This window comes from Triticum dicoccoides, chromosome 3B, assembly GCF_002162155.2.
Source record: "Triticum dicoccoides isolate Atlit2015 ecotype Zavitan chromosome 3B, WEW_v2.0, whole genome shotgun sequence".
Taxonomy (NCBI): Eukaryota; Viridiplantae; Streptophyta; class Magnoliopsida; order Poales; family Poaceae; genus Triticum; species Triticum dicoccoides.
Window position 1 is genome coordinate 493,069,434 of NC_041385.1, and position 19,125 is coordinate 493,088,558.

Sequence of the window (19,125 nt, forward strand, 5' to 3'; positions counted from 1 at the left end):
TAACCCTGTACAAGGGGCTCCGCGTGTTCACGCCAGGAGACAATACGGCTCAATTCTTGCTCCAACTATATTTTGTTTATTTTAATATAGATTTCTCGCACACTTATTTTTTACTAAGTTCCTCTCTTTCGCAGACGAACATCGTGCTACGCTCGTCCAGGATACGGCACAACGGAGACACAGGCGCAGACGTGCAGCAGGGATCCGTTTCAAGGATTCTTTTCAGATTAAGACCCTGCATAAACCTTTTTTACTGTCTCTTGTTGACAACATCCCCCAGTTTTCGCTATAACTGAGGAGGAGGCTAGCGTCTTGGCATGTGGCCACGCTAGAATTTTGCGCGTACCTGGACACCAGGGGCTTTTTTTACCAAGGGCTCTGTTTTGGCCCGTTTTCATAAATACCGAATACCTTAGGGAGTGTTCGGCGTCGCGAGTTTGGCCTTATATGCATCAGCTCCGAATCATGTCTTTGGTCAAATGTTGGGTTTGCCCGGCTCCTGTGTTTTGTTGCCTTACGTTCCGTTATATCGGCTAACGCGGCACCAGGAGAACTATTGCGATTGTGCCCCGGTTCGGCCAGGCGAGCACCTCAGTAGAGAAAGCCGAAAACTGACTGTCATGATATAGCGAGAGACTGGTCAACCACTCGATGACTCTCGGAATCTGTAGGATTCCTCCGCATTAACGAAGGACCTCTTCCCGGTCAGGCATACACGCGCCCCGAATTCGGTCGAGCGCGGTGCCTTTAGGGGCTATTGAGTAGCCCCAATGTCAAACTCCTATGGCTAAGTGAAAGTGATAAAGCATTATAGTCCGGTTGCCTAGTTCGCCGCGCTATCACCTCCTTTGTAGGACCAATACGTTGGATTAAGTGTGAAAAGGCGCCTTTTTTGCGAACACCCCCGCATTATATGCGTGGGGTCTGAAGCCAACGACTGCCATCTTTCAGGTTATATACACATATACATTAACGGCCGCACATGAGGTATTATAATTCTTGCAAGCACACGTATAAAAAGCTTTTATATTCTATCAAAATATCTCTTTTACAATAGCACATGCTATTCGAACACAACATCCTTCGAGCACTGTGCTTCTATTAAACGAGCGCCCGGAAGAACTTCCTCAAAGTAGTGCCTGGCAGGTACCCGGCCTTCGTCCGAATCCTGGGATGCGACAACACTGGCCTTCATATCTGCCCAGTATGTCTTGACATGGGCAAGAGCCATTTGTGCACCCTCTATGCACGCCGACCTCTTCATTGCATCAACATGCGGCACAGAACCAAGGAACTGCTGCACCAATCCAAAATAACTCTTCGGCTCTGGCTCCCCCGGCCACAAACGACTCGCAACATACTTCATGGCGAGTCCGGATAACCTGTTCAGCTCCGCAAGGGCAGCCAAACGGTCGGATACCGAAAGTGGGTGTTCTGGATTGTGGAATTGCAACCAAAAAAGTTCTTCCAATTCATGGTCACCTCGACCTCGAAAGTGTTCGGTTGAGTCCGCCACACTAGCTGCCAAATCCAGATAAGTGTTTTCCGCACTCCACTGCCGGTCTAACGGAGCATACCTAGGATCCCCGAACTTCATCCGCAGCATATAGGGCTTTCCAGCCGTGATATCTCCAGCCTGGCGCAGCTCCTCTTTCATAGCTCTCATTGCAGAGCGAGTATCCTTGTCCTCGGCAGTGATATTCTCAAGGTCCTTCTGAGCCAACCTTTCTTCTTGTTCGAGAAATTTACAGCAGTCGGCAGCATCCTTCAATTTTATAGCCATCTCGGTTATTACCTTCTTACTTTGGCAGTGAGCAGCCTGTTCGGCTTTCAGCTCCTCAGCCGCCTTAACGACAGCCACATTACTTTTCCTTGCTTGCTCCTTGGCTCGGGCAAGTTCTGCCCGAAGGTTCTCCACGGCAGCAACACTATCTGCAATAAGCACATATATGGTAAGGCACGAGCATCGAACTCCTCCGATCAGATATCTGTGGAGCATACCATGTGCCTCGTCTAGCCGCTTATTTACAAGCACGATGTCGGCATCCGCCGCGTCAAGTTGCCGCTTTAGCTCGGCAGATTCATCAGTCCGGCTAGCCACCGAACGCCTCGCCACCTTCATAAAAAGGTGACATTTTATACCTGGGGTTTTGATCCTCTGTGCGCCATCACTCTTGACGACACACAGAGTCTCAGGGGCTACTATTTATACAGGGCTCATTTTATGCGACCCTACCAAAAGGTACACCTTTTCACGTACCTCAAAGCCTGTCAGTAAACTCCTGGCGGCCTCGTACAACCCGCTTTCTGCGGATGAAATCCTTCCTATCACCGGGTTCATCAACATACGGTGTTATTTTGAGACGGACGCTCGCCCGAGCAGATCCCTCAACCTCTCCGACCGCGCACCAGAGGGCACCGGACTAGCCCGACGACCTTTTTCAGGATCCAGACTTGGAGAAACCCGCCGAGATGACACCTCGGGGTCGCCTGCCTCGTAAGTCGGTACAGCTAGGGGAGGCGTTTCGCTCTCCATCATCTCCGGACGAAGATCCCCTGAAGACGAGCTCTGTTGAGAAGGGTTGAGATCCGAACTGCAAGGAAATATTTCGGTTATCTTCCTCAGAAATAAAATAGGGATGCCACTAATTTTTGAACCCCTCTCTTTACTTACGGCTCGGAGGAAAGCTGATCCCCTTGAGGGCGCAATGCGGCCGGGGCAGTCTCCGGCGCCGGATCCTCTGACAAAGATTTCTTCCCCCGTTTCGAGGTCATCCCCTCCGGGTCTTCAGAGGCACTCCTATTCTTTCCCAGATTGGGGGAATTATCGATTCCTCCCTTCCCGACAGTCTCCTTCGTGGAGGCGGTAGCTCCTTGGTTCCCCTCTTCGCCCTCTGCCGAAAGCGTAATCTGCAACATCCTGGTTAACACGGGATCCGACACGGTCTCGGGCAGGGGGGCTGGACACCTGATAAGCTTTGCCTTCGCTATCCACTCATGTTCAAAGGATAGCTCTGTTAAAGGGCCACTTTATGATGAAAATACGGATGGTGTGTCCAAATATGGGGCTACTTACCTTAGCATCCTGGTGATTGCAGCTCAGACCTGCGTCCTCGGATAAGTCCGGACACCTTGCTTGTGGTCCGAAGAACAATTTGTATATCTCCATGGGCGTCGCGCCCATAAAATGTTGGAGGACTCTCGGTCCCTCCGGATTAAATTCCCACAGGCGGAGAGGGCGACGTTTGCAGGGCAGCGTGCGGCGAATCAACATAACTTGCGCCACTATGGTCAAGTTAATATCTCTTTCTAGGAGATCTCGAATGCGGTCCTGCAGTAGGGGCACGTCTTTGGACGGCCCCCAGATAAGCCCTTCATTGACCCATGATGCTCGCTGTGGTGGGGGACCCAAGCAAAAAGTAGGTGGCGCCACCCATATGGTGCCCCTGGGGGCTATGATGTAAAACCAGTCCCGTTGCCATAAGCCGAACTCTTCTTGAAAAGTGCCCTCGGGCCATGGAGTGCCGGCTATCTTGCTTATGATAGCTCCTCCACACTCAGCGTGCTGCCCCTCGATCATCTTCGGCTCCACCTTGAAGGTTCTAAGCCACAATCCAAAGTGAGGGGTGATATGGAGGAAGGCCTCACACACGACAATGAATGACGAAATTTGGAGGATGGACTCCGGAGCTAAGTCGTGGAATTCCAGCCCGTAATAGAACATCAGCCCCCTCACGTAGGGATCAATCGGGAAGCCTAGCCCCCGAAGGAAGTGAGATGTGAACACCACGCTTTCACCGGGCTGGGGAGAGGGAATGGCCTGCCCTTGAGCAGGCAGCCTATGCGAGACTTCGCCGGTTAGATACCTGGCATCTCTCATCTTTCACACGTCTTCTTCCATCACCGAGGAAGGCACCCACCGGCCTTGAAGGTCGGAGCCGGACATCGTCGAAGGTCCGAAGCGCCTAAAACTAGAAGGTTTGAGTGTTGGAACTCGAGGCGAGGGGCGGATTCGATTGGATTGAAAGAAAAGGGAGTCGAGCCTTGGTCTCTTTATAAAGGAGTTGAATACCAAGAGCCCTCCCTGTAACCGTTTGGGACTCACTTTCAATTAGAGAGTCATACCAAAAGACACGGTTGGGTTACCCACGCCCGTATTGATGAGAATCCCGGAATAAGGGGACACGATCTCTGCTTTGACAAGACGTGCCAAGGAAACCGCCTCGCTAAACAGGCTGAGGTGGAACAGTAAAACGATTCGAATAAGGGCTTGACCGTGGTGTGATGTCACGCTGCGGAATACGTCAGCAGATTAGATTTGTGCAGAAATTATTCTCTCTACGGCGATATGTGGAACTTATTTTTGCAGAGCCGGACACTATCCTTGTGTTCAACATCTTCTATGAAGTATTCGGAGGAGGAACCCTCCTTGCAATGCCGAAGACAACATGCGCGCCGGACTCGTCGTCATTGAAGCCTGGTTCAGGGGCTACTGAGGGAGTCCTGGATTAGGGGGTGTCCGGATGGCCGGACTATGACCTTTGGTCGGACTCCCAGACTATGAAGATACAAGATTGAAGACTTCGTCCCGTGTCCGTATGGGACTTTCCTTGGCGTGGAAGGCAAGCTTGGAGATACGATATGAAGATCTCCTCCCATTGTAACCGACTCTGTGTAACCCTAGCCCTCTCCGATGTCTATATAAACCGGAGAGTTTTAGTCCATAGGGCGAACAACAATCATACCATAGGCTAGCTTCTAGGGTTTAGCCTCTCTGATCTCGTGGTAGATCAACTCTTGTACTACCCATACCATCAATATTAATCAAGCAGGAGTAGGGTTTTACCTCCACCGAGAGGGCCCGAACCTGGGTAAAAACATCGTGTCCCTTGTCTCCTGTTACCATCCGCCTAGACGCACAGTTTGGGACCCCCTACCTGAGATCCGCCGGTTTTGACACCGACACCCATTCAACTTATAATGGGAGACACGTTGGATCAACGTGAATACTTTAGGGATTATCGCTTTACACAAAAAGGGAAACTATTATGGGATCAAATTAATATGTTGCATTGGTATACTCGTCAACTATGCTTGAGATATGATATTATTTGTTGCTCTAGGATGAAGGCTCCACACCTTCCCTTTTCATGCAAATTCAATGATAATGAAACCTTAGCTTCTTATGCTAATGGTAGATATGATTACTATGATGTGGAACAAATAGAAGAATTTGTTGCTTTTAAGGCTGCTTATGAAATTGAATCTTTGTTTGGAAAATATGAAGCTTTAGATGATGATGTTTATAGGCCTGAAAATCTTGCTATACTTAGATATTGCTATGAAAATTATGAATACAATTACAATATTAATGCATTTATTGAGAAAGTATCTGCTCTCCAAGAAGAGATTAATATTTTGTAGAAAGCTATGGTAGAAGAAATTGATGAAACTGTGAGCTTTTTTTCAAGGATACGTCAAGCAGACGTATCGAGATCAAAGATAGAAGATGCCAAGATGGCGAGTTATTACAATGTTACAACAACCAAACAACCCCGACTGCACTAGCCTGAGACCGCATGCTGACTACTCGCTATCGCCCACCCTATCTATCCTGACTAGGAGCGATCCTGCCTCCCGCAACAGTGCCGCGGCCCTCCAGTTTTGTCCCTGCGCTTCGATTCGATCTGTCGCAGAACCTCATTCACGGAAGGTGAAGCTCCATTGAACACGATGTCATTCCTGTGTTTCCACAGGGTCCAAGCCACTAGGGTGATCACCGTCCATGTTTCTTTTCTTTTGTTCTTCTGGATGTTGAGGGAGGTCCACCATCCCACGAGTTCAGCCTCCGGTGCAGGTGTCCAGTGAGGCTTTCCCCAGTTACCCATGATGACAACCCAAACTTGCCGAGCGAGAACACATCCAAGGAGTAGGTGATCAATCATTTCTGGCTCCTGGTCGCAGAACGGGCACGCCGCTGGGTGAGGCAGTAGACGTCTTTGTAATCTGTCTGACGTCCAGCATCTTCTCTTTGCTGCTAGCCATGAAAAGAACTTGCAAGTTGTCGGTGCTCTAGACTTCCATATTTCTGTGGCCCCTGCCGCTTCAATTCTTGCGGCAAAGTGAGCACGATAGGCTGTTCGGGCGGAGAACAAGCCATTATCTTGCCATGTCCAGACAATCTTGTCATCGATCCCTTCCGCAAGTTCGACAAACCGAACTCGATCAACCAATCTCAGAAATTCTTGTATGCCTTGGGCATCCATGTTGGGTGACACGTCACACCACCATTGCCCAGACATCGCTTCTCTCACTGTTCTGACCTTGGCTGCGCTCTTCTTGACGACACTGAATAGGTTTGGCATGATGTCATGTATGCGTCCCTCCCGGAGCCACCAATCCCTCCAGAATAGTACCATGGCTCCATCCGCCAAGATGCATTTCGTGGCTGCTCTGTAGATGGCTAGCGAGTCCGATGAGACTTGGAGATTAAATTCTGCCCATGGTCTGGTCGTATCCGTCCGTGCTAGGCACGGCCATCTCGCTCTCAGCGAAGTATTGAGAAGGCACAAGTTGGGCACTCCCAGCCCACCATATTCCTTGGGCGAACAGACTTTGTCCCAGGCCACCAAACAGTGCCCTCCGTGTACGTCGCGTCGACCCTTCCATAGAAACCCTCTACAAATTTTGTTGGCAGCTTCAATTGTCTTAACTGGAAGGTCCAACGCCATCATGGCATGAATTGGCATAGATGCCAGGGTGGTCTTCACCAGCTCCAGTCATCCTGCACAATACAGTAGTCTCGCTTGCCAAGCGGGTAGTCTGTCAGCCATATTATCCACCAAATATTGCAGTTGACTCGCCGTGATCTTCCATAGTCCCAACGGCAAGCCAAGGTATCTACAACTGTGAGCTCATTGGATGAAAAAGATGATGAGGAGAGCGAAGAACAAAAGGAGGAAGAGCGGATTGATCACCCGTGCCCACCTTCTAATGAGAGTAACTCTTCAACTCAAACATTGTTTAATTCCCCTTCGTGCTTACCGAAGGATAATAGCTATGATGATTGCTATGATCCCTTAAATTTGTTTGAAATATCACTTTTTGATGATGCTTGCTATGCTTGTGGCCAAGATGCCAATATGAATTATGCTTATGGAGATGAACTTGCTATAGTTATTTATGTTAAACATGAAATTGTTGCTATTGCACCCACGCATGATAATCCTATTATCTTTTTGAATTCTCCCGACTACACTATATCGGAGAAGTTTGCGCTTAGTAAGGATTATATTGATGGGTTGCCTTGTACCGTTGCACATGATGATTTTGATAGATATAATATGCATGTGCTTGCTGCTCCTACTTGCAATTATTATGAGAGAGGAACTATATCTCCACCTCTCTATGTTTCCAATATGATAAAATTGCAAGAAACTGCTTATACTATGCATTGGCCTTTACTATGTGTGCATGAATTGTTCTTTTATGACATGCCAATGCATAGGAAGAGAGTTAGACTTCGTTGTTGCATGATATATGTTGCTTTGTGCTCACTAATAAATTACAAATCATTGTTAATTAAAATTGGCTTTGATATACCTTGGGATCCGGGTGGATTCATTACTTGAGCACTAAATGCCTAGCTTAATGGCTTTAAAGAAAGCGTTGCCAGGGAGACAACCCGGAAGTTTTAGAGAGTAATTTATTTCTGTTGAGTGCTTTCATATAGTTTAAAAACAAAAAAATAAAGAGGGGAACCTAAAAACTTTTCAAAAAGGAAAGTGAAAGTGAGAAAGACAAGCATTGTTTACGTGGGAGCTAGCCTTGAACTTTGTTCATGCTCACGGAACAAAAATAATTATACCCTTGTACAATTCCATTGTATTATAAAAATAATGTGCCAAGGTTTGCCTTTAGGATGTTTACAATGCTTGTTGGTTTGTACGGTGCAGGACAGAAACTTTGGCTGTAGTGCGCGATTTTACATTTTTAACTAGAACGTCAATTGGTTCTGATTCTTTTTGCACTGTCTTTCTATACAACTTGTTTATGTTTCCTAATTTTTGTAGAATTTTGGGAGTACCATAAGTATGGTGGATGTTCAGATTTCTACAGACTGTTCTGTTTTTGACAGATGCTGTTTTTGATGCATAGTTTGCTTGTTTTGATGAATCTATCAATTTATATTAGTGGATTAAGCCATGGAAAAGTTATATTAAAGTAGACACAATGTAAAAACAAAATATGAATTGGTTTGCAACAGTACTTAGAGTGGTGATTTGCTTTATTATACTAACGGATCTTACCGAGTTTTCTGTTGAAGTGTTGTGTGTATGAAGTGTCTAAACGAGGAGGTCTCGATATGAGGAAAAGGAAGAGAGGCAAGAGCTCAAGCTTGGGGATTCCCGACGCACCCCAAGTAAATATTCAAGGATACTCAAGCGTCTAAGCTTGGGGATGCCCCGGAAGGCATCCCCTCTTTCTTCAACAAGTATCGATATGTTTTCGTATTCATTTCGTTCATGCATTATGTGCAAGTCTTGGAGCGTCTTTTGCATTTAGTTTTCATTTTTATTTTATGCACCATGCTGGTATGAGATGTCTTTGGTTGATTTATAGAATTCTCATTGAACTTCACTTAAATATTTTGAGTATGGCTTTATAGAATGCTTCTTGTGCTTCGCTTATATCATTTGAAGTCTGGATTGTCTGTTTCTCTTCACATAGAAAACCGCCATTTGTAGAATGCTATTTTTATTCACTTATATTGTTAGAGCATTGGCATATCTTTTGTAGAAAGAATTAAACTCTCCTGCTTCACTTATATCTTTTTAGAGAGATGATAGGAATTAGTCATTCACATGGTTAGTCATAAAATCCTACATGAACTTGTAGATCGCTGAATATGATATGTTTGATTCCTTGCAATAGTTTTGCGTTATAAAGGTGGTGATATTAGAGTCATTCTAGTGGGTGGTTGTGGATTGTAGAGACACATGTGTTGAGGTTTGCAAGTCCCGTAGCATGCACGTATGGTAACCGTTGTGTGACAAATTTGAAGCATGGGGTGTTTCTTTGATTGTCCTCCTTATGAGTGGCGGTCGAGGATGAGCGATGGTCTTTTTCCTACCAATCTATCCCCCCTAGGGGCATGTGTAGTAGAACTTTGCTTTGAGGGCTAATAAACTTTTGCAATAAGTATATGAGTTCTTTATGACTAATGTGAGTCCATGGATTATACGCACTTTTACCTTTCCATCATTGCTAGCCTCTTCGGTACCGTGCATTGCCCTTTCTCACCTCGAGAGTTGGTGCAAACTTCGCCGGTGCATCCAAACCCCGTCATACGATATGCTCTATCACACATAAGCCTCCTTATATCTTCCTCAAAACAGCCACCATACCTACCTAACATGGCATTTCCATAGCCATTCCGAGATATATTGCCATGCAACTTCCATCATCATCATATACATGACTTGAGCATTCATTGTCATATTGCTTTGCATGATCGTAAGATAGCTAGCATGATGTTTTCATAGCTTGTCCATTTTTTGATGTCATTCCTATGCTAGATCATTGCACATCCCGGTAAACCACCGGAAGCATTCATATAGAGTCATATCTTTGTTCCAGTATCGAGTTGTAATATTGAGTTGTAAGCAAATAAAAGTGTGATGATCATCATTATAGAACATTGCCCCATAAAAAAAAGAAGGAAAGGCCAAAGAAGCCTAAATAAAAAAGGGGGCCAAAGAAGCCCACCGAAAAAAAGAAAAAGAAAAATAGAAAAGAAAAGGGGCAATGCTACTATCTTTTTTTTCCACTTGTGCTTCAAAGTAGCACCATGTTCTTCATATAGATTGTCTCCTATGTTATCACTTTCATATACTAGTGGGAATTTTCATTATAGAACTTGCCTTGTATATTCCAACGATGGGCTTCCTCAAATGCCCTAGGTCTTCATGAGCAAGCAAGTTGGATGCATACCCACTTAGTTTCTTTTGTTGAGCTTTCATACATTTATATCTCTTAGTGCATCCGTTGCATGGCAATCCCTACTCCTCGCATTGACATCAACTGATGGGCATCTCCATAGCCCATTGATTAACCGCATCGATGTGAGACTTTCTCCCTTTTTGTCTTCTCCACATAAACCTCCACCATCATATTCTATTCCACCTATAGTGCTATATCCATGGCTTGCGCTCATGTATTGCGTGAGGGTTGAAAAAGCTGAAGCGCGTTAAAAAGTATGAACCAATTGCTCGGCTTGCCATCGGGGTTTTGCATTATGGGGGCATTTTGTGTGACGAAAATGAAGCATGGCCAAACTATATGATTTTGTAGGGATAAGCTTGCTTTGACCTTGTTGTTTTGAAAAGACATGATTGCTTTATTTGTACGCTCAAAGTATTATCGTTTTTATGTTAAATTATAGACTATTGCTTTGAACCACTCGTGTCTTAATATTCATGCCATGATTAGACATATGATCAAGATTATGCTAGGTAGCATTCCACATCAAAAATTATTCTTTTCCATCATTTAGCTACTCGAGTATGAGCATGAATTAAGCTTGGGGATGCTGATACGTCTCCGTCGTATCTATAATTTTTGATTGTTCCATGCCAATATTCTTCAACTTTCATATACTTTTGGCAACTTTTTCTACTATTTTTGGGACTAACATATTGATCCAGTGCCCAGTGCCAGTTACTGTCTGTTGCATGTTTTATGTTTCGCAGAAACCCAATATCAAACGGAGTCCAAACGGAATAAAAACAGATGGAGAATTATTGTGGAATATTTACGATTTTTGGGAAGTAAAATCAACGTGAGACGGTGCCCGAGGGGGCCAGGAGATAGGGGGCCCTGGACTCTCCTGGGCCCCCTGTAAGGCGGTTGACGCTCTTATTTTGCCACAAGAAAGCTAATTTTATGAGAAAAATCTGGGCGAAAGATTCACCCCAAACGGAGTTATGGATCTCCGGATATTAAAGAAACGGTGAAGGGGTAGAATCTGAGAACGCAGAAACAGAGAGATAGATCCAATCTCGGAGGGGCTCTCGTCCCTCCCAAGCCATGGGAGCCAAGGACCAGAGGGGAAACCCTTCTCCCACCTAGGGAGGAGGTCAAGGAAGAAGAAGAAGAAGGGGGGCCTCTCCCCCTTGCTTCTTGTGGCGCCGGAACACCGCTGGGGGCCATCATCATCACCGCGATCTTCACCAACACTGCCGTCATCTTCACCAACATCTCCCTCACCTTCCCCCATCTTTATCCAGTGGTCCACTCTCCCGTAACCCGCTGTACCCTCTACTTGAACATGGTGCTTTATGCTTCATATTATTTTCCAATGATGTGTTGCCATCCTATGATGTCTGAGTAGATTTTCGTTGTCCTATCGGTGATTGATGAATTGCTATGATTGGTTTGAGTTGCATGTTTTATTATTGGTGTTGTCCTATTGTGCCCTCCTTGTCGCGCAGGCGTGAGGGATTCCCGCTGTAGGGTTTGCAATATGTTTATGATTTGCTTATGGTGGGTGGCGTGAGTGACAGAAGCACAGACCCGAGTAAGTAGGTTGTTTGCGTATGGGATAAAGGGGACTTGATACTTTAATGCTATGGTTGGGTTTTACCTTAATGAATCTTTAGTATTTGCGGATGCTTTCTAGAGTTCCAATCAAAAGTGCATATGATCCAAGTAGAGAAAGTATGTTAGCTTATGCCTCTCCTTCAAATAGAATTGCAATAGTGATTACCGGTCTAGTAACGTAGTCAATTGCTTAGGAACAATTTCACAACTACTACCGCCACTTTTCCACACTCGCCATATTTACGTTATTGCATCTTTATCCAAACAGCCCCTACTTTTTATTTACATGTTATTTATTATCTTGCAAACCTATCCTATCACACCTACAAAGTACTTCTAGTTTCATACTTGTTCTAGGTAAAGCAAACGTCAAGCGTGCGTAGATACGTATCAGTGGCCGATAGGACTTAAGAGAGTATTTGTTCTACCTTTAGCTCCTCGTTGGGTTCGACACTCTTACTTATCGAAAGAGGCTACAACTATCATGTATACTTGCGGGTTATCACTCCCCATGAACACGACGCATTCCGTTGCCTCCACATGAACACGACGACGACACTGTTTCTCTGTTCCGACCCAGCCATGTACACGAGTCCTGGTCGTACGTATGCGCAAGTAGGCGTTCGAGACCTCACTCGTATGTACACATAAGTGGCCGTATTTTCTTTCTTGCACACTGGCCGATGTACATACATGTACATGCTACGTGCGCGCCTCTACTACGACATGTGCGCGCCTCTACATCTACCAGTATATATGTACGTACACGTTCGCGACCAAAATGAAAACGCTACATACGCTTCGACCAGGTGGGTCCCGACTGTCACGCACTTCCTTGCGTCCGAAGATGTAGCTGGTGGGTCCCAGCAGTCAAGGGGGCAAATCGTTTTTTTGTCCGGATGCACTTCCTTGCGTGCGAAGGTGTAGCTGGTGGGTCCTAGCAGTCAGGGAGGAAACATTTTTTTTCGCGAAATACGGTGGCCCGTCCGGTGGGTCCCTGTTGTTAGGTGGAGGAATAATTATTTTGCGCGTAATAAGGAGGCACTTCCTTGCGGCTGTCGTGGACCCAGCTGTCAGCCTCGCCACGTATAGTACTCTTCCGATGGAAGTCGGTCGTTGACCACATTGACCACACCGCGCCGAGAGCACCACGGCGGTGGACGACGGCGAGGCCTAGGAAGGGATGACGCGGAGCCGGGGAAGAAGCAGCAATGGATGGCCACGCGAAGAGGAGTACGAGGGTTCACTGGTTCGACTGCGGTGTGAGGCTGCCCCAGCCATAGAATAACAGGGGGTGTGGGTGAGTAGAGGGATGGCCTGGCCAGCGGTGGGAGTAGTTGGGGCGGAGAGGCCTCCGCTGCATCACAGCCAGCCACGGGAGGAAGGAGCACGAGGCACGACCGACGCTGGTTTGGGCGGCTGGAGCAAGAAGACCAGCGGTTGAAATAGCACTACGGCCGTTGGATGGACATCGTACGGTCAATGGAGCTAGAATCGTGCATATTGACTAAGTTGACAAAGCCCTCCGTCCCCGTCAACCTAGTAGGCCCACAAGTCAGCCTGCCACTATACTTGGTCCCAGCTAATAGGGGGAGTATTCATTTTTATGCGTAATAAGGAGGCACTTCCTTGCGTGCGATGATATAGCTGGTGGGTCCGAGCTGTCAGCGGCGGTAACGTTTTTTTCGCGAAATACGGAGGCCCTCTCGGTGGGTCCCTGATGTCAGGTGGAGGAATCATTATTTTGCGCGTAATAAGGAGGCATTTCCTTGCGTGCGGCCATGGACCCAGCTGTCGGCCTCTCCACGTACAGCCCACTTCAGATGCATGTCAGTCGTTGACCATGTTGACCAGGCCGCGCCGAGAGCACCAGGGCGATGGATGATGGTGAGGCCTAGGAAGGGAACGACACGGAGGTAGGAAAGACTCGATAGTTGTTTTCCACGCGGAGGGGAGTGCGACTGTACGAGGGTTTACTGGTTCGTCTACCGTCGCCGGAGAATAGCAGCAGGTGTGGGTGAGTAGAGGGATGGCTAGGCCAGCGATGGGAGTACGGTGGGGCGATGAGACCTGCGCGGCAACACAGCTGGCCGCAGGAAGGAGGGAGCAGGCGTCCCGCCGGCGCTTGTTTGAGCGGATGGAGCAGGAAGAGTAGAGATTGAAGAAGCACAGACATCCAACAGTCACTGCTTGTGCGTCAACCTTTTTTTAGGAAAGCCTCAAATCTGTGGAAAACAACATACAACCCATCTGCCATTATTTCTAATAATTTACAGCCCATTTGCTAATTCTTAAGGTTTTTTTGGAGCCCATATTCTTTTTGGTAGCATTACAGCCCATATTGTGGCCACAGTTAAAAAATTATACGAAATTTCGCATATTTCGGTGCGGTCCGAACTGTTTTTAATACCTAAATTTCGACTCACATTCAAACTGATTTTAAAAATAAATGTATATCAATATAAAATCCAACAAATTCTCCATGCATAAAAATTAATGTTATTTCAAATATCGAAATGAAAAAAAAGATATTTAAAACTAATTGTCGGTTTGATGTGTTTTAAAAATGTACAACCCATTTCTCATTACTGATGCGCCATTTTCTCCTCCAGCCGAATGAAAGTTCTCCTTGTCTTGAAAGATTTGCAGCCCAACAGGCCTGACAAACTGACTTACTTCGCAAATCACAAAAAAACTGGGTTGTGGCCTGGACCCAGCTGTCAACCTCTCCACGTACAGTACTCTTCCGATGGAAGTCGTTCCTTGACCACGTTGACCATGCCGCGCGGAGAGCACCATGGCGGTGGACAACGGCGAGGCCTAGGAAGGGGACGACACGGAGTCGGGGAAGCGGCAGTGGAAGCCCGCGCGGAGAGGAGTACGAGGGTTCACTGGTTCAGCTGTGGTGTGAGGCTGTCGTCGCCGCAGGGCCTGGCCAGTGGTGGGAATAGTAGGGGGCGGTGAGGCCTCCACGGTAGCAGAGCCGGCCACGGGAGGCAGGAGCATGCGGCACAATCGCGCTGCTTTGGGCGGCTAGATCAAGAAGACCAGAGGTTGAAGAAGCACTACTGCCGTTGGATGGACATCCTACGGTCACTGGAGCTAGAATCGTTCATATTGACTAAGTTGACAAAACCCTTCGTCCCCGTCAACTTAGTAGGCCCACAAGTCAGCCTCCCACCAAGGTGGGTCCTAGCTAGCCGGGGGGAGTATTCATTTTTTTGTGTAATAAGGAGGCACTTCCGGTGGGTCCGAGCTGACAGCGGGGGGAACGTTTTTTTCGCGAAATACGATGGCCCGTCCGGTGGGTCCCAGCAGTCAGGGGGAAACATTTTTTCGCAAAATACTGGTGGCCCGTCCGGTGGGTCCCCGCTGTCAGGTGGAGGAATAGTTATTTTCCGCGTAATAAGGAGGCACTTCCTTAAGGCTGTCGTGGACCCAGTTGTCAGCCTCCATGTATAGTACTCTTCCGATGGAAGTCGGTCGTTGACCACATTGACCACTCCGTGCCGAGAGCACTGTCGGTGTCAAAACTGGCGGATCTCGGGTAGGGGGTCCCGATCTGTGCATCTTAGGCTAATGGTAACAGGAGGCAAGGAACACGATGTTTACCCAGGTTCGGGCCCTCTTGATGGAGGTAAAACCCTACTTCCTGCTTGATTGATATTGATGATATGGGTATTACAAGAGTTGATCTACCACGATATCGTAGAGGCTAAACCCTAGAAGCTAGCCTATGATGATTATGATTCCCTCCCTAAGGACTAAACCCTTCGGTTTATATAGACACCGGAGAGGGCTAGGGTTTACATGGAGTCGGTTACAAAGAAGGAAATATAATATCCAGATCGCCAAGCTTGCCTTCCACGCAAAGGAGAGCCCCATCCGGACACGGGACGAAGTCTTGAGTCTTGTATCTTCACGTTCCAATAGTCCGACCAAAGTATATAGTCCGGCTGTCCGGATACCCCCTAATCCAGGACTCCCTCAGTAGCCCCTGAACCAGGCTTCAATGACGATGAGTCCGGCACGCAGTTTGTCTTCGGCATTGCAAGGCGGGTTCCATCATCGAATACTCCAAAGTAATTATCGAACACTTAAATCGTGTCCGGATCTGCAAGATGATCTTCACCTGCTACCGCAGAAAGAATGATATTTCACAAATGTAATCTGCTGACAACTTTAGACAAAGTGACATGACACTACGGTCTGGTCAATATTCGAACCGTTTTCCCGCAACCAGCCATAGTGCATATTGCGAGGCGGTTTCCTATGCACGTCTTGCTGCAGCAGAGATCATGTCCCCTTATTACGGGATTCTCATCAATACGGGTACGGGCAGCCCAACCGCACCGCTAATTGCGGAGAGTGGGGAACAAGCGGGTTCCACCAGGCAAGTGGGGAGGCGCAAAAAGCTTTTACCGCCTCTATAAAGAGATATGGTCTCTTCCTTTTCACCCACGCCTTTTCCTTCCGCTAGTCCATTCCCCTCTGCTCGAGCCCTAGAGCCCAAGCACTCTTCTTCTCCACCAAAGAGTGGTCCTCCAAAGATGTCCGGATCTGGAGCAGGAGGCAAATGGATGGCCACTACCGTCTAGGAGAGGGATATCAAAAAGCTCCGAGAGGCCGGGTACTTGTCCATCAAAATCGGCCACCGTCTTCCACCGGCAGGACAGATCGTCCCCACTCCGGAGCCCCATGAGAGGGTTGTGTTTCTTCCTCATTTCGTCCGCGGGCTCGGGTTTCCCCTTCACCCATTTGTTCGCGGCATCATGTATTATTATGGGATTGATTTTCATGATCTGTCCCCCAATTCTTTCCTTAACATTTCGACGTTCATCGTCGTATGTGAGGCTTTTCTCCATATTTCGCCCCACTTCGGCTTATGGCTGAAAATCTTCAACATGAAGCCCAAGGTGGTGAATGGCGAGCACGCTGAATGCGGTGGCGCCATGGTGAGCAAGATGCCCAAGGTCGTATGGCCGACGGGCACCTTCAATGATTCCGTCAAGGAGTGGCAGCAACAGTGGTTTTATATCACTGAACCGCGTGGTAAAAAGTGCTCTGCTGCTCCCGAATTCATATCCGGAGCCTCACTGTGGCTCACGTCCTGGCTCGAGAAGGGCCTGAACTGGTCCTCATCCGACGAGCTGTCAGTGCTCCAAACGCGCGTCGAGAGCATGGTCGACAAGGACGTCAAACTCGTCAACGTAGTCCGGTGATGTTAGTTCGCCTAGTTCTCCCTTGCCAGCGTCGAGCCTGCAATTTGTGGGAATACGACCCGGCCGAACACCAGACCCTACGGGAGCTCTATGGCTCCTCCCACAAGGACATCTGGAAGGTGCTCTTCAAGTCCAGCAAACTATGGCCGGGCTCGGCGGAGGACCGCGGGTATCAACTATCCTACTCCGCAAGTCCGGTAAGTCATTGTTGTGCTCTGTCCATCCATGTTTTAGCCGGCATATCCCGAGGGAGGCGCACTTATCATGCTTTCTACAATAATCCTAGGAATGGACGAAAAAGGTGGAGCAGATACATTGTCCGGCCCCACTGCCGGAGGAACCGGCCGGACCTCCTCTGACGAAGATGTTGGTCGCAGCGCCTTACGAGGCGCCGAAGAAAGAGGCCTCCAAGAAGGTCAAGAAGACCTGGAGTGGCCTTCGTTGTCGTGATGCTTCAGACGCAAAATCCGAGGATTCCAGCGACCATCCTTCCTCCGAAGATGAAGAGGAGGAGGAAGAAGACGAGTCCCCCACAGGGTGAGGGAATAAAAGGACGGCCTCCTTATCCCTGGAGGCCGAATCTCCAAACAGGGGAAAGGTTCCCTCCCCGAGGCGTCCACCACGGCTGCTGATAGCAGCCCGGAGTGGGATCCCAGGGCCCAGCCCCTGGTAAAGTCGTAAGTATATGAAACCCGCACACACCTACGTGCCCGAGGTTATTAGGATGCAGTAGTTTTAACTCTCACCATATTTTCTACAGCCTGGCAAGGTCCCACACCGGATAGTACTCATCAGAGGATTCGCTGAGCTCAAATGCCCTGGCGAGCGAGACGCCTCCAGAGGCCCTTTCCCCGAAGCCTAGGCGCGACACCGAGATGTCATCTTAGCGGGACTTAGACCAGGGGGGCATATCCCTGGGGCCGGACACACGGGAGCAGCGGCTCCCATGCGTGTCGATGTCAGGGGCGATCTTAGGTTTAGACCGCAGCCGGACACGGTACTGGAGACCTTTAAAGCTCCAGGATCGGAAGAGCAGCCACCTTTGACGGGGGGGAGGCTTGCCTACTCCGCCAGCGACCTCTATCCAAGCAGAGCTGCCGGGAGGCCTATCGACAGCGCTCAGAAGCGCGTCTATCATCGATGAACATCGTGCCCTCATGGGTGCGGTGATTGAAAAGATTCAGTCTGCTGAGAGCAGACTAGATGAATCCTGCCTTAGTCTTATAAAGGGCTTTGAGGTATGTTTTTAAGAAACCTTTGGGAGATTTTCGTAATATGAGTAGTAGCCCCTGATGCACTGCCCGGCAAAATAAAGTCGAACAGGGGATCAAAATTTTCCATTTTGCAGGAGACTTAGTTAATGAAAGGGTATCCCTTTGTTTGAAAACAGGCGTCTGCAGAGATGACCGCCGCTCATAGGGCGGAGGTGTCCGGACTAAAGCAGCGTCTGGAACGGGCCGAAGAGGAACTTGGCCGCGTGAAGAAGCAGTTGGAGGACAAGCAAGGTATGTCGAAACCTTGTGCTAAGTTGATCACCAATTAGAAGTTGTGCCTGACAAAAATATTTGTATTGTATGCTCTAGGGGCGAGTGCCGAAATTGAGGCACTGAAGAAGGCTGTGGCCGAAGCCGACAATAAGGCTGCCGCCGGCTCTTCATGAGAAGCACGAGGCCAGGGTCATTGAAGCTGAGCGAGAGCTCCTGGAGGCCGTGAAGAAAAGCGAGGGCTTGGAGCAGAGTCTAGCAGAAAAGAATACGAACTCGCCCAAGCTCTCCAAGCCGCAGAGGATGCTCAGGAAGAAGCCCGAGGTGCTCTGAGGGACATTTAGGAGGCCCGGAAGGTTGCGGCTGGTAAGGCCTTTTGTACTCACAGTCATTTTTACATAGTAATGGGAGGAACTCTAAGCGACAAGCTGATTTCTTGTTTCTCTAGGGGCGTTTGCGGATCTGCCGTGCAGCATATCAGATGCTGCCCAATTCTACCGGACTGAGGAGAAGAAGTCTGCGGAGAAGGATTTCTGGTTGCAGTATTTGGTGCCGAATTATCTGGTGCCCTTTATCGATCAGCTGAAGCAGCTGGTCAAACTACACCAGGCGGCCGAACTAGCCATGAAGGACTTGGTTGTCCGGCTGTGGCCCGCGGAGCCAATTCCAAGCAGTTACTTCGGACTCGTGAAGCGGGTTGTTGGTGCTTGCCCTCGGCTCGATGTCATTAAGTGATCGGTCTGCATAGAGGGTGCACGCATGGTGTTTGCCTGTGCGAAGGTTCACTGGGGGAAGCTTGACGCTGAGAGGCTGATGAC